This window comes from Corvus hawaiiensis, chromosome 1, assembly GCF_020740725.1.
Source record: "Corvus hawaiiensis isolate bCorHaw1 chromosome 1, bCorHaw1.pri.cur, whole genome shotgun sequence".
NCBI classification, from domain to species: Eukaryota; Metazoa; Chordata; class Aves; order Passeriformes; family Corvidae; genus Corvus; species Corvus hawaiiensis.
The window spans coordinates 84,695,759-84,711,845 of NC_063213.1; positions in this window are offsets into that span (position 1 = coordinate 84,695,759).

Sequence of the window (16,087 nt, forward strand, 5' to 3'; positions counted from 1 at the left end):
AATCAGTTCTTAGAGCAGATCTCTAGATAGAGGCAGCGGTCCAGCGGAAAAAACCCCACACTGTCATGTAAATAATGACTGCAACATTCTATATATGGACAAGGTAATTGAAACTGTGCTTCAAATCTGTTCAAATCTGTTCAAATCTGAACTTCTAATTTGAATGCTCTACTTTTTATTTAACATATTAACACTTCTTTTTGTCCCCACAGGATGCATTTAATTAAGCGAACATTATTGCAGTTGAATGAAAACTATGTCACTGCCAAAGTTGAAATGCCATATGTTTTTAGAGACCAATTACCCTAGGTAGCTGAAAACAAACACCCTTACTTGGCTCAACCTGAAAGTTTGCTATGCCTCAGGGAAAAGGAAGGTACAGTGAATTCTATAATCTGTGGTTGAAAAGCAAAGGACTTTCAGAAAAAAAAATCACTCTTCATGTATTCTAGCTTATTTCTCTAAATGGAGAACAAAAGGAAAGCTAACACTTAAGATTGCCAGAAACTATCTCCTGTGTACCCTTGGGACTCCAACAACATCAAAGAATTTGTTCCTTAGCCAGCTGGTGTCTAAGCATCTGTTGTACCCCTCTGGAGAAGCAAAACAACACAGAACAAAAAGTTGAGGTCCACAGCTGCTTGTCAAAGCAACCATGAGCCAGAGGCATTACTCATTGCAGTAGCAGATTAACTTAGAGAACTTGGTCCCTTCTAGCCTCAGCTGTTCCGTGATTCTGTGTTATCACAGCTTATTTCCTGTGTCAAGGGATCTGTGATAAGTCCTAGGGAAAGAGATAAATAGGAACAGGACATACAGGAGAACCTCTTGTTCCCTGCGTTGCTCTCTTTGCCACTCTGGCTCAATCTCCATCACCTCTTTCCTTCATTTTCTCTTCTCTGTTGTCTTCTGCATGAATGTTCTGGTCAGGGGTACAGACTAGCTCTCAGCAGAGAGAGAACAGAGACAGGTCCTTTTATCTCAGCCACTCTATTCAGCTGTAGGATATCCCAAGCCACGGGAAATAAATTGCAGGGAAAGATGCTGAATCCCAGAATCCTGCAAGATAGCAAGCACTCAAAAGAGCCATAGCAACTGGCCTGAGCAAAACACTGGCTCCAAGTCCACTGGTGGTCAGGTTCCCCCCCTCAGCAGCTGGCCACCAAAGCTGCCCACACTGCAGCCTTGACACTGTGCTGCCACAGCCCAGCTCTGCCAGGGCACCTCATGCTGAGCTGAGGTTGCGGGTCGGGTTGCCCTACCAGTACGATTACACATAGCCAGTGCCTCAGTGGCACTTCCAGAGCTTGGATGTGGCAGCATGGCCGAACCCAGGTCAGCCAGCCCTGCTTCAGGTTGCTCTGGGGAGACATCAGCCCATGAGCCATCCCTGCCCTAAGATCAATGTGTTAATACATCTGACATGACCATGGCTGTAGAAGGGTAGTATTAAATGTTTTTCACGGGAGTTCACACTCCCTGTGACCTTAATCAGCTGAGAAACTGTAAATTTCATGGGCAATTACTTAACAACATTATCTTCTCCACCAGGGATGCACTTTTATTATTATTATTATTATTATTATTGTTGTTGTTGTTGTTTAAGACTGAAGACTGCTAATTTTTACTGAATTTTTCTGGATTCATTTTACTGAGTTCAGTTAACAGGACTTGCTCTTTCAAATCTTATAACTACAGCTATGTCCTACTGTTGCTCTTCAAAAAATGATGACATGATTTCCTACAGAAATATATTGGATTTCACACACCTGGAACCAGGTGAAATTCACTTTTGTTTTAGGTATAGACTTGCCTGAGGTGTTTAACTTTGTTATTTAAGGTGCTAAATTACAGTCTTACTGTTCTATAACTGCTTGTGTAATTTTTCTGCCTCCCTGTTGTTGAAGACAGTATCTGACTTTGACCTCTCTCAGCCTCCATAAGCTTTTGAGAGTATTTACTAAAAAGTTCTGAGGTTATTGAAGGAACTACTTGAGATTTAGATGATCTGAAAGTACCTCAGTAACCTCTCTTCTTGCACTATTTCATCACGGATGGTGACTACTTTGGTCATCTAATCATAGATAACCTTTTATTAAAGATTGAAGCAAGATATAGATCAGATTTTAAAGGGTTTGGGCCATCTGTGATTAGCTGAATGGTGGGCCAGCTATTTCCAAAGTCTCCTCCTTTCAAAAAGTATGTGACAAACAAAAATTTATCCAGAAGTGCATCAGTTTTCTCTCTGCTTATATCTTGGCCTTTTATTGTGATCATGCTATTCTTTACACTCACTGCTGTAATATGACTTAGTTTCCAAATTCCATATAATATTATACTTTTTCAGTTTCAAGACATTCGCCTTCAATTATACACTTCCTAGTCTTTCATATTGGGACAGTTTGCACTTAGTGGTGTTGCTTAGGAAACCATCTACCCTTCCAGATAACCTGCTTTCAGGTAGGAGATCTTGGGAAGGTGGGAGGAAAGCAATAAAACTTTGGAAATTTGGAACTGCTCAGGTGGTTTTATAAAATTGCAAATTAACTGGACAAACTAGAGACAAGTAGCATAGGCAGCTCAGGAAAGACCTGGGAAATTTGGAACTGCTCAGGTGGTTTTATAAAATTGCAAATTAACTGGACAAACTAGAGACAAGTAGCATAGGCAGCTCAGGAAAGACCTGTTCAATGTATAATTACAGTCAGAACACTTTTACAGCTTTCAAATGCATAAAGAATAAGATGAAAAATAATTTAGAACATACAATAATACCTCCATATTGATCAACTATACACCTTCATCTTGAATTGTATTGCCCTCCTTACCCTACCTTATGAAAAACATTGCAGAACTAGAGACAGATTCTTCAGAGAACAATTAATCAAAACCAAGGAAGAGTTTCTTCTATTTAGCAAATATATAGGACTGTTACCCACACAAACAAAACATGGGAGGAACCATACTAATGCACATAACATTACTTTAGAAAAGACTGCTTGGAACTTATGTTTTCTTTATTTGTTTTTTTAAGAAAAAGGATAGACTGAAAATTAAAGGAATGAAATGCAAAATTATTAAGAGGCGTATGTTATTTCACTCTAGTAGTTAATTTGTCAGAACAGAACTCTTGTCACAAGAGGCTTCTAAAACAAGAATTTCAGGGTGACAAAACTGATTTGGTTTTATATGTTTGTCAAAATAAGTTTGATAATTGCCAATAATAACATAAATTACAAGGAATATTGATGCTGCTGTTTCATGAGTAGCTTCAGTGCAAGGCACTAGATGCAGAGATGAAAAAAAGTACAAAAGGCAGATTATGTCAAAATGGGTTTCTTGCATCTTCTACTGCATAATGATGTGGCTATTTCTTTTTCCATTCTCAAAGGCTGGTTACTAGCATGGATTATTCTTTGTTGTCATTCAGCTGGGGACAGTGGTGTTCCAATGAATTTCACTGATTGAAAGAAATGCTGATTTCCTGAATAAAGGGCGAGACCATTGATTTCGAAAGCTACCGAATCACACAACACAGTCTACATATTCTTCCTTCAATAAGGAAGGCATATATATAGTAAAATTATTTTGGTTCTAGACATTTTATTATGATCTTTACTCCATCTGCACAACCCACTGAAAGTAAAAAAAAAAATGCACCTAAAGCAAAACTCTAACTGTGCAACGCTTCAAAATTACTCCAATGATTAAATCTGATACAAGGCACTTACTGACCTATTCAGGTTAATCAGGTTAACTCATACTACAGACCAGAAACACATAAATCTAAATACAAAACAAGCAGCTGAAATAGAGAAATGCGCGTAGGTAAATTCATATCCAAGAAAACCATATTAATGTGCATCTAAAAACCATTTTTGCAAAATCTCTGTGTTTGTTTCAATTTTTCACTCAGAAGTCTCATAGTTACGTTAAAGGAAGCTTCCTACCCACAGAAGCTGCAAATGGCAGTGCAAATAAACAGCACAATCCTGCAAAATTCAATGTATGAACCGAGTTCTGAAAATACTTAAAAGCAAACAAAAGTCTATACATGTTAATTCTGGGATTTCTGTGAGAATTTTTGAAAGCTTGGAATTAAGTAGTGGAATAGGTTTTTGCAAGATGGAATGACAAGTATTTTCCCTAGATGAAAATTTTCCTGCTTTTAATTTTTTAGTCGTCTTGGCTCCATGAAAGTCAATCTGGGCTCATGTTTTTGTAATTATTGTGGTATTATTTATTTAATGGCCAAAGTTTTGCTTGGACTGAGAAAAGAATACTCTAGGAAATGTTTTCAACAAGTTAATATTTAAATTGGACTTAAGCACAAAACTACAGAAGAGTTGAACATCACAGATTTGGATTGAACAGATTTGGATTACAGGTAAATTTTATCCGTAATTTTTCCACCTGCCAGGGCTATACTCTCACTCCTGCAGAGGTCCATTTCTTCCTCTCCTTCACAGCTTCAGCCTGATCTGATAGATAATTGCCTCATGCTCCCTTTGGAGATGGGGCTGGCACTGCTTGCTTTCAGACCTCTGTTCTGCCACTTAATGACCTTAGTACAAAACATAACCACAGACAGCTTCCAGAATCGTGTGAAGCTGTGTGAGGTAATGGTTTCAGCTGCATATTTGGTAAGAACACCCAGCAGAAAGTTGTAAGAATTGGAAATGTCCCAGGACCCAAGTCTGCAGAATTCTGCCGAGAGTGATGGATCCCAGGATTTTGGAGAAAGTCTTATTTCTGAAGTGAGGAAGGAGAGCTGAGCTGTTACTGAGGATAAGAGGTTGCTCTCGCCATGAAATCCCCTGGTGCTGAATGAGTGATAGAACAAGGTGCTGGAGTTTGGGAGGCTGGAGAGATTTTCTGAAGGGAGGCTTTGGGTGTGTGGGCTGAGTCAGGTCCTGGCACTGTGTCACACCTTAAACATAGAGATTGTGGGCAGCACAGCCTAACCCTACTTAGCACTAAGGAGTGGGGAGCTGTAGAGTAAATGTCAGTGGTAAACCCAGTCCAGCCCTTTGCCTTGCTGCTGAAGCCTACCTCATGCTGGGAATGTTTTTCTAGAGAACATGGGGATTATCAGGTCTTGTAGCTTTGGAGAAGAGTTACTAATATTAATCAAAAAATTATTCCAGCTTTAGAATTTTTCTTCAAACCAGCCAATGGATACACAACTGCATATCCACAGTGAGTATTTGGAAGGGAAGCTTATAAATAGTTGCTAAAGCAATCTTTCAGATATTTGAGCACCATCTTATCACTAAGAGTCTTTGTGTAAATTTTTCCATTCTTGAGATCAAGATTTTAAAAACTAAAGTACCAGAGACCTATCCAATTCACAGGAGCTTTCTCTCTCCTTAGGGCCAAAAGAAAATTCACAACTGAGGCAGCAAGGGACCAATGATTGTCTAGTCTGACCCTCCCTGCTCAAAGCGGGGTCAGCTAGAGCAGGTTTCTGAGGAATGTGTCCAGTTGAGTTTTGGGTACCTCCAAGGATGCAGACTCCTCAACACCCTTGAGCAATCTGTTCCAGTGTTTGATCACCCTTAGAGTAAAAAAAGCTTTTTCTAAAGAATATTTGGGATTTTGCATGTTGTGCCCATTGCCTCTTGTCCTTTCACTGAGCAGCACTAAGAGTCTGTCTCCATCTTTTCTGTTCTCTGCCCCCTCTCAGGTATTTATACACATTTATATCACCCCGAACCTTCTCTTCTCCAAACTAAACAGTCCTGAGCTTTCCTCAGAAGACAAATCCTTCAATTGCTTAATCAACTTTGTGACCTTAGGTTGAACACATGGCTTGAAACATTTGTCCAAAGTCCAGCATCAGTCTCCTGTGGAGCAGGAAAAGGCAAAAGAGGGCAATAAACTGATGAAGAAATACAAGAGGATGCTTAAACAAAGTAGAAAACAATCAAAGGCAACTGTGACAGTGGTGTAGGAGTATTTTGGAAATTTATCAACATATAAAGGAAAGGATATTAATTATAAGGCAATCTAATAATGAAAATAATTAGAATAAAATCACACAGTTACAGAAAATATCCAGTTATAAAATAGGTTTTTCATAGTGAAGCAAGTTTATTAAAAAAAAAAAAAAACCAAAAAACTCCAAAACAAAAGTTGGCTATTACCTATGCAGCTGGGACATTTAGAAAAGAGTGGAATTTGTAAGTGTAAGTTTAAGTACAAGTAGAAATCTCAAAAGACAATCATAATTCCCAGGAGCAAAGCATGAAATGCCATAATTGCCATGCTGATATACTTAGAGCAAGAAGGAAAAAAATTCATGCAATCTTATCTAATTTATAAACTGATTGCATTGGTCTGAAAATTTAAAAATATCCAAAGGAACAGAGAATGATAATTTGCTCAATTTAAAAAAAAAAAAAAAAGGAAGAAAGAAGAAAAGGAAAAAAAAAGAATAAAAATCTTTTGCTATGATTACTACCTCATAGGCAAATCCTGGGTTTGCTATTAGACTGTAGTTTTATGTTTTAAACTAAAGAGAAATACAGGAGTTTTCTGGATCTATCTGTGAAAAGCTCATCTTTTAAAATAAAATAAGTTCTAGTCCTTGACTGTTTGGGAAAAATCAAAATCTATAGAAGTTGAACAAATATTTTGATTAAGAAAAGCCACAGTAAAACATGATGGGGTTTAGGAAGGTCAGCACTACTTTTGTCTGCTATCAATGCCTAATTAAGCTTGGGAGCTGTTTTTCTACCATTCTCCCTGAAGTCTCATGCATGTGTCCCCTTTATTACCAAATTCACAGGTCTGGTGGGAAACAGTGACTTGCACCTGATTTTTTCCAATAAGGCTAATGATCTCAGTTATAGAAAAAGACAAGGGATACAGTATAACAGAAATCAGGACCTAAGCATATTATTCTTCCACAGACCCTATTTGATCTTAAACTCAATTTATTAGCCTAACGGGATTTAGGAGGGAGAAGAGGAAGACCATTCAGGCCCATGTGTTTTACCCACATCAGTTTTCATGTCTGAATCAAAAGCTGTAAAATTGATATTAAATATAGATTGGAGAAATTGCCCTGATTTAAATGAGGTACATTCTTACATTATGCATAAGCAAGGTGTAAAACTCTTTGTTGCAGGATGCTGTGAATGCTAAATATTTGCAAGTGTTCCAAGTAGCAACTTGAGAAAGATGTGTGCTGGTGGAGGAAATCTGGTGCTGGCCATTAGGCTCAGAAACAACTTTTACTTCATAAATATCCTGAAAAATTAGTTTTTCACAGCCACAAGTTACCAAAGTCTGAAAGGGGAGTCAAAGGAGACACTACTACACATTTTGTCCAATTTTTATACACCTTCCTGCTGTAGCCTTATAGTGCAGCTGGTTTGGTGCTGTAAGTTGGTTTCAAGCATAGCTACAAAAAAAATATGCAAAAAGTTTCTTTTGCTCTCTGATCAGATGACTATCATCCAGGTTGTTGTAGCTGTAGCAGCCAAACTACCCAGCTTCCAGGTTTCTGCTGCATGTCCTGTGGTTTTAATTCTGATTTATATATGGTGTTGTCCAGCTTGTTTTAGCTTAATTATTGCATAGCTTTGTTCAGCTATGTAGTTGTTCTGCTTCTAAAGATATCATGACAATAAAATGTACCAAACCTAAGTAACCATGGTTTAACTAACCCTGGTGAAATTGGGAAGCATGAAAAAATAACTCTGAGCAAACCCAAGGAATGAAACTTCAACACTGTTTTCCTCTTAACAAAAACTCAGGTCACTGACAACTTCCTACAACAATCCACTTGAAGGGTGAGAGCCTAAAGGGCAAATACTTTGTATTACTAATGATCTTTAATAGAATTAAGAAATATGGAATACAAGTGCTTGCAACTGGACTAAGAATTTGCTATATTTGATTAGACTGTTACAGCATTAGACCAGCAGTAAAGTTCAGTCATAGATCTTCACCTAAGTTATGGTCTTTTGTTACTTATCATGAACTTCTGTGCATAATACTAAGCATGTACCACTGGACAATGCTGGAGACATTCCTGGGATCCATGGACCTAGGATCTCACTCAGCAGAACCTTTACTGAGAAGAGGCTTTGCAAAAAATCATCTCGATGAAGTACCCAAACTATTCTCCTAGAACCATTCTGAAGTTTTCTCATCTTGGAGAGCAGCAGTCTGCATGCATTGTAATGCTCCTGCTATTATAATTGGAATTTCTGGAGTGTTTCAGAAATCTTAGAGGATAGTCATTAAGACTGGTAATAGAAAACAGATATCTTTTCAACAAACAGATCAAGGGATGCAATTTAAGTTCTCACCCACGTTGTACTCTCATCCAAGGCTCCAGCTGTATGAAAACAAGAGTTGAATTCAGTACTACATAAACTATCACACAAAGTGAGCTGCAAAGTCATATCCTTTCCCTCTTTTACTTTTCCTAGAGAATTACCTGTTAATTTACCGGTGAGCCACGACAACCCAGCCCTCATTTAGGGAAGTGAAACGCATTCAGAAGCTAAAAAATACCTGGCTTTGAAACTCACCAGATGACTTCTGACCAGTGAAGAAGGGACTATGTTGTCCAAGAAAATTTTGGGTCAGATATTCTTTTTCTCCTTCTCCCCCCAGATTCCCGTCTAGAAATAGCAGAAGCACAGTTACATCGCAACAGGAACAGTCTTTCTTCTCTAAAAAAGACGGACATCCATAACAATGATAAAAAAGCACAAAAAAATATTAGTCTTAGCATTGTGCCAGCAGCTTTTAAATATGAAGAACTAGTTAGAGGTGAAACCATTTAAATTACACAATTACTGCAAGAAATCATAATTTAAAGATAAGTTCATTCTTCTGTTATTGTTGGGCCAATTCCTGAGTCTGTGTAAATACTGATAAATCCCATTGAAATAAGTCTCAGTCCAAGGCACCAAACACCTTAATACAAATAACTTCTGGGATACAAATTCTTTCAGGGATGTTCAGCATTCCTATGAGTGTGATTTATAGAACTCCTCTGATCAAAAGAAAAGTCACATCCCTATGGCTTTATGTTTTCTTTCAGCCACACCAATTTCCAAAAAAAAGTAGAAAGCCTACTGCAGGAACACTACAAATGGACTTATATCGCATCTATAGTAAGTAACACTCAATTTATAAACTCCTAGAGTGTTCCTTGGCAAACAGCTTTGTTCATTTGAATTACTGCAAAATATTGAATATATGAGAATATGCTCTTGGTGATCACAGCCATTCATTACAGAATGAAAAGCTGAATTTGCAATGTCAAGGACATACATTGAGAATTTTTCCAGGTGGGATAACAGGTAGAAAAAGAATTGCAAAAAAAGTACATTTGTGAGATGCAAATGCCATATAAAGTAGAGAATCTCAGAAATTAAAGTGGAAGAGGTAATTAAATATTTTCTTCTGTTTATGTCAAAAGTCATTAAACAGATTAAATTAAAGTGCATGGAATTTCTGGGAGAAAAGACATCGCCATTTTATAAACCAGAAACACAGTGAGTGATATAAACAGTCCTTGATAACACTCTTAACACTCCTCACTCTCCCTCTCTGATAAGGACATATTTTGAGATAAAGACATGTTTTAAAAAAAAGCATCTGTGACTTAAAAAAATTAGCTATGACAGATCATAGAGGATTTTCACCAACTCACCACTGCCTCCCGAGAACATACTGTTGATATTAATCACACTTTATCCTTTAGCTATCAGTGTAACAGAATATGTGCTAAGTAGCTATTAGCTTAAGGAGCCACTAAGTGAGCCTGGAAACATATTTTCATTAACACTACATGCTTTCTGATGTTGCAAACTAGGGTGAAGCATTGGTAGCAGAGAAGCTGTGAGAAAGACTAAATGAATGATTATCTGATCCAGTGCCAGTGTATAAGGACTAAGTGTCTTCCTCTAACACAGCGGGCCTCCTCACTGTCAGGGGAAATCAGACATGGGGAGGAGCCACTTCTTGTATGGTTGAGTCTGAATGTCTTCAGATCCTTTGAATTTTGATGCCGAATCCTGGCGTTGCATGGACACGAATTAAAAATGAAGCATATTAAGTCTTCAACATGAAAATAAAACTTATTTTGATTTTCCAGGAGATATGACAGTTGAAACCAGAAAGTTTAGCTCAGAACAAATACTTATCTGGACTGAAATTCCATTTGGATAAATATATTCTCATGGTAAGACAGGCATTCCTAATATATTATATTCTATGCCATATTTGCCAGAGGTAGCCTTTTCTTCATCCCTCATCTATAAATAACTGCTTCACTTTTTTTATTACTTGAAATATTGTTTCACTTTGCTTAAACAGAGGGATATGATTATCATAACATTGTTACTGTTATTATAAGCAAGACAATAGCATTAATGTAATCACAAAGATGAAAAATCAAGTGCAGAAAATGCCAGAGCAAAGGCTGAAAGCTTTAACCATCCTCCAGGTATTTATTTGTATCCCCAGGAAACCATAGCATACTATAAAACAATGTGGAATATCTTATCTAGTATAACAAATCTATATATGGAACATATATTCTTCCTTAGTGTGTTTGCTTCATAGATTTGTGTGATCTAGAAAGCATGCCATGTTTAAGAAAAATTGTTGATTAGCATAATATTGGAAGAATAGTTTAAATTTCAGAAGAGAAACGTGTTATGCTTGAAGCTTTTATTCTGGAGAAAAAAAAAAAAAAGTGAGCAAGATTTATTATGTGAATGGGTTCCTAACTTGGAATGAAGAAAAAATGAAGTTGCAGACTGGTGCTGAACAGCTGCATAAGAAGGAGACATGCAATAAAATTGTACAAACTATGAAGAAAAAAAGATAGTTGATATCAAAATCCACAGCAGTGTGAATTATAGATCAAGTGCCACACAGTCTACTGGTCTGTGGAAGAGTAAACCCTAAAACTTCAATGCTTTGTTGTAAAACTGTTGGCAGAAAGCAAAAATTGATTTTGTAACAAAGGTAGACTCAGAAGTGTTGAGAATTCCATATTACGTGTAGATAATGCAAATATTCATCTTCCCAGTGCCTAGGAAGGGACTTTTAGAAAAAGGTGGCAAATTTAATTCTTCCTGGGATTGGTACAGCTCATCTCAGTGGAAAAAACCCCCAACAACAAAAGACACACAACATTTTTTGTAAGGATCAACTGTGATGAATTCTTAGAAAATATACTTTCCCTTTGGGAAAAAGATACGAACCACAGAAAAAAATCTGGACCAGTTTAAAAAGATGAGAAGAAAAATGAAAGGTAAAAAAGTGTGGCAAGAAATTATGTATAGGAAATGTAACAGGAAAACCTGTAGTGAAAAATTATTCCTTTAATTACTTGAGTTGTAAAATCAAAGCCAAAGAACTACTGAATATGAGGGGATGCTATGACAGGGGCTGTGGAGAGGTCTGATGATTAGGCATAATTTTTTCATTCAGTTGCAATCAGATAGCTATCGAAGTAAAGATAATTAAGAAAAAAATTAGGAGTCCATTTTGTAATAGAGAGGAAATATCTCGGTAGAAAAGATGCTTTCAATTCACCTAGACCTGATTTAATTTCATCCTAGGGACTGGTCGATGATATCTGATTTCTGTCCATGACAGCGTAACAGACTTCAGAGAAAAAAAAATAGTTGAGTATTTTTAAATCCATCTCAGATGGTATTCTCATATGCAAACCAGGGAAAAAATCCACAGATGAAATTATTATAAAGTGGTTACAGGTTTGCTAATGTTCAGAAAGTCTCCACTGAGGGAGCAGCTATTTCTGACTCAGTGTCTGAATGAATGGAGCAGTCTAGAAAAATCCTGTGCAAGTCTGTCCTAAATCTGGTTCATATTTTCATGTGTAGCCTGGGGATGAGAGACCAGAATAGTTTATTAAATCTGCAAGTGAGATCAAGCAGGAAGTGGACTCAAGCATATTTGAAGTGAAAATGAAACTTAAGCTGCTGGGGATATGATACAAAGAGACAGAATTCTGCTGTGCAGAGCGAAACCCATGGTGCTACCTACAGGTGGGACAAATCCACTTCACACAGAAAACAAAAAACATCTGATCTGGTACAGACATGCAAAAAGGGATCTAAAGGTTGTTGGTGCCCCATTTAGCACTGGGAAGGCAAGAGCTTGAGCACTCTGTTCAGAGCCTGGCACTGCTGTTACAAGAGGAGCTAGGCCACAGTAAAGATAATCTATAACAGAAAACAGATTGGATAAAAGACTGGAAAACACTGAAGGCAGTTGGGAAAAACAGAATGAGAAACCTCTCAAAACTGAGGGAATGGTTGGTTCATACGATGAACAGGGAGAGAAGTAATGGATTGTAGGTTTAGTGGGGAAGATTTTAACAACTCTGTAGGACTTTTTTTTGTCTAGAAAGATTCTTACACCACTGGAACAAGTTAGAGAGCATCTGACAAGATGTGCACAATGGTAAGTGATCCTGTTCTGGACCATGGGATAGGCTAAATGACCTCTTGAGTCTTCTCTTCCAGTCCCATGATGACTGCTGCAATGGTGTGACCATGAAATTCAGGTAATTGCAAGTTCTGTACTATGTGGTTGGTTTTAATACTTGGAATCTTTAAAGCAACTCTGAGATATGTGATAAATAGAAATACTATCTTGGAAGAAGCTTGGTTCAACATAGTCTTGATTTCCACAGACCATTAGCCTGTCTACTAATATATTCTGTGTTAACGTAGACTTTAAAAATATTTCACCAGGTGGTGCTGTTACACATAACCTTCCAAGCCTTACCCTAGCCCCTGGGCACATGGCAGTCTTGGGAAAGCATCTGAGCATTCTGCAAAGGTGTCTCTAGAGGCAGAATTAGTTTTGGTCTTTGATATAGCTGAAAGAGTTGTGGAAAGAGGAATTGTCAAAATGGCTGCTCGGCAGGCCTAATTTTGGATTGTGTAAAGGATGTGATAAATTCTGTATGTGTATATAAATATGCCTGTGTGTATGTATATTTTATGAATATATTTCCTTTACTGATCTATCCATCCCTCAAAGTCCTTGATATGACAACAGAAGGATCATACAGCCTCTGAGCAGAACGCTGCCATCCAGGAGTGGTGCATATACCACTGTGGTACCAAACACGTGGTCTGCGAATGTACTAGGAGAAGCACAACTAAGATTAATTCATTTAGGGATCATTTTTATTATACAGCACAGCAACACAAGTGTTCTGTGTTACATGGATAGCAAAGATAAGCCTTATATTTATTTAAATTAAACCAAACAAGCTTTGGGAGACTGTATAATTCTGCTTTCTAAATACAGAAAATGTTTATATTGTCCTCTTAATGTTCTCTTTTATAAAAAGAGGACATTACAATATATTAAATAAAAATATAGGATACATACAAACTTTCACTAAAACTATGAAAAACATAAATCATAAAATCTATAAATCTAATTTAGAAGCAACTTTGATGGTCATCTAATCCAAACAGGTTCCTGGTCAAAGCACAATCAACGGGATCAGGTTGCCCAGGACCTTGTCCAGGTGAATGGATGGATATTCCACAATCTCTCTAGGTGGTTTGTTCAAGTCCTTAACAGATTTCATTTGAAATTGCTTTCCTTGAATCTAATCAGAATCTTCTGTGTTGCAGATTACCCCTATGCAATGCATTCTGCATTTTTGGGAGGAGCCCGGCTCCATTTTCTCTGTGCCATTCTATTGAGAACTTTAAAAAAGAAGTAAGAAACTCTTGACTTCTCATCCTAAGACTAAAAAACCTATTCTCTTAGTCTCTCTCTCATGCATTCCAGCCCTAATCAGCTCCACTGGACTCACTCGGGTATGCCAATATTTTTAAGATGCAGTTTGTGCTGCTTCAGTTGCTGCTTGTCCCATCCTCATCTATCTCTGAAAATAATCTGCCACAACTTTTTCTACATATGCTTATTGGACAGTTCAAAACAATAAGATGTCTCTTCACCCTTCTCTTCCCTTGAAAGTCAAAAAACCCAGTTCTCTGCAGCCTCCTCTCACATGGCAGTCTCATAAGCATTTTGATGACTCTCCACTGGACTGACACCAGGGTAGCAATGTTCTTCTTGTACTGGGAAGCCCACAAGCAGTCCAGCTGTGAATAGCCCAGATAGGAAGTATCACCACCCTTGACCTGTTGGCTACACTCCTGCTATGTTGTTGCCCATCCTTGCTGAAGGTACACCTAAAATAAACACTGCTGCCTCATGTTTATTTTACATCCTTCTTGTACACCAGGATTTCTCACTGCTTTCCTGCAAAGCTGCTTTCTAGCCAGTTGGTGCCCAGCCTGAATTGCTGTACAGTTACTCCACATAAAATTGTGGGACCATAAATCTATATTTGTTGAACTTCATGAGCTTCCTCTCAACTTATCTGCCCAGCTCATTGAGCACCCTCTTAATAGCAGCCCTGTCCAGTGTATTGATCCCCATCTTCGCTAGTCCATATCTTACGAAATAGACTACAAGAATACTGTGTGATACTATGTCAAATGTTTTGCCAAAGTCAAGGTAAATGCCCTGCGCTTTCTATTCCCTTCTCACAGAGTCCAGCATAGTATTATGAGGTGTATTAGGTGTATTATTAGATATATTATTATAGGTGGGCAGGATTTCCTCTTGCTAAATCTGCTGCCTTTTCCCTATGACCCTCCTGTCATACATATGCCTGGCTAGGGCTTCCAGGAGGGTTTGTTTGCAGTCCTGTAGACTGATGTTGGACTGAAGGTCTGTTATTATTTGGGTTTGTCTTCCCAATCTTCCTGAAGAGGGGTGTAATATTTGTTTTTTTCTGCTCATAAGGAACCTCCTTTATTTGCCATGACCTTCTGAGGATGATAAAGCATGGCCTTACAGTGACTGTGTTCAGCTCCCTCAGCAGCCTCGAGTAAAATCCATTCAATGCTGTGGATTTGCATGTGTGTTACGGTCCGGTTTAAACCCAGGAAAGCAAAGCAAGCTAAGTCTCTGTGCATAAACCGGAAAGAACTTAGAAGGTTCAAAATATTCCCAGAAATGAGACTAAAACCAAATGAGATTAAACGTTGATGCCAAAAAATGGATGTATTTTATTTAATAGTAAAAGAGTCAAAGAGAAGGAATGAGAAAAGAAAGAAAGAAAGGAATGGAAACACACCAAAGTGTGCGTGGGGAGTTGGGGAACAGGGAGAGGTGACAGGGGTTGGGTGGAAGCATGTTACCCTTCTGAGGGTCCCAATGACATTTCGTTGCTTCCCTCCATCCGGTCTGCTGGTGGTGAGGGTCCCCCATCGCCGCCGTGGCCACGCTGCTACACGCTGTCACACCACACGCTGAAGAGTACAGAATTCTGTGGATTAATACACACTTTGGGCCAGGTGGGAACGTCCACGTGCCTCTCTTGCAGGGGCTAGCTGGACACACTGTCCCTTGCAACATTGAGTGTGTGTTGCATCATCTCTGGTGCTCTGGTGCAGGGTCTGGGGACCCCTTTGAGGGGGGCTCTTTGATGGGCCATGTCACCCCCTTCTGCTGTGGATAAGCTTCCTCCCCCCTGGTGAGGACCCCTCAACTGGGCTCCTCTGCACAGTGGAGGATGGGCAGTCACTGCACCTCTGACCAGAGGCTTTTCCAACACACACCCAAAGCCTCTCCTTCCTCCACCCTTTGGTGCGAGGGTCTGTTCAAGCCTGGCAGCTGATAGCCCTGGGGCTGTGGTCTCCACCTTTGTTAAGCTTGTGCTTTGTGAATGTCCCCAGCCCTGAGTTGTTACTTTATCTTATCTTCATCATCGAGCAGTGTCAGGCCTCAGTCAAGGCCAGGGTTTGGTAGTCTTCTCTGCAGTTTTTGTAATACAGTTTTAAGAATCCTTCAAGAAAATATTTAAGTCATAAACTGTAATATTTCAGGCTCTGACAGTGTGCAAAACTGACTTGATTGCTTCCTAATTACTTGCTGAACAATGGATAATGCTATATTCCCAGAGACTCTGCTAGTAGGCTCAGTGACCCAGGAAGTCTGATAGCAGATGCTGTAGGTGAAAACTGAGACAGTTAAAAGGCAT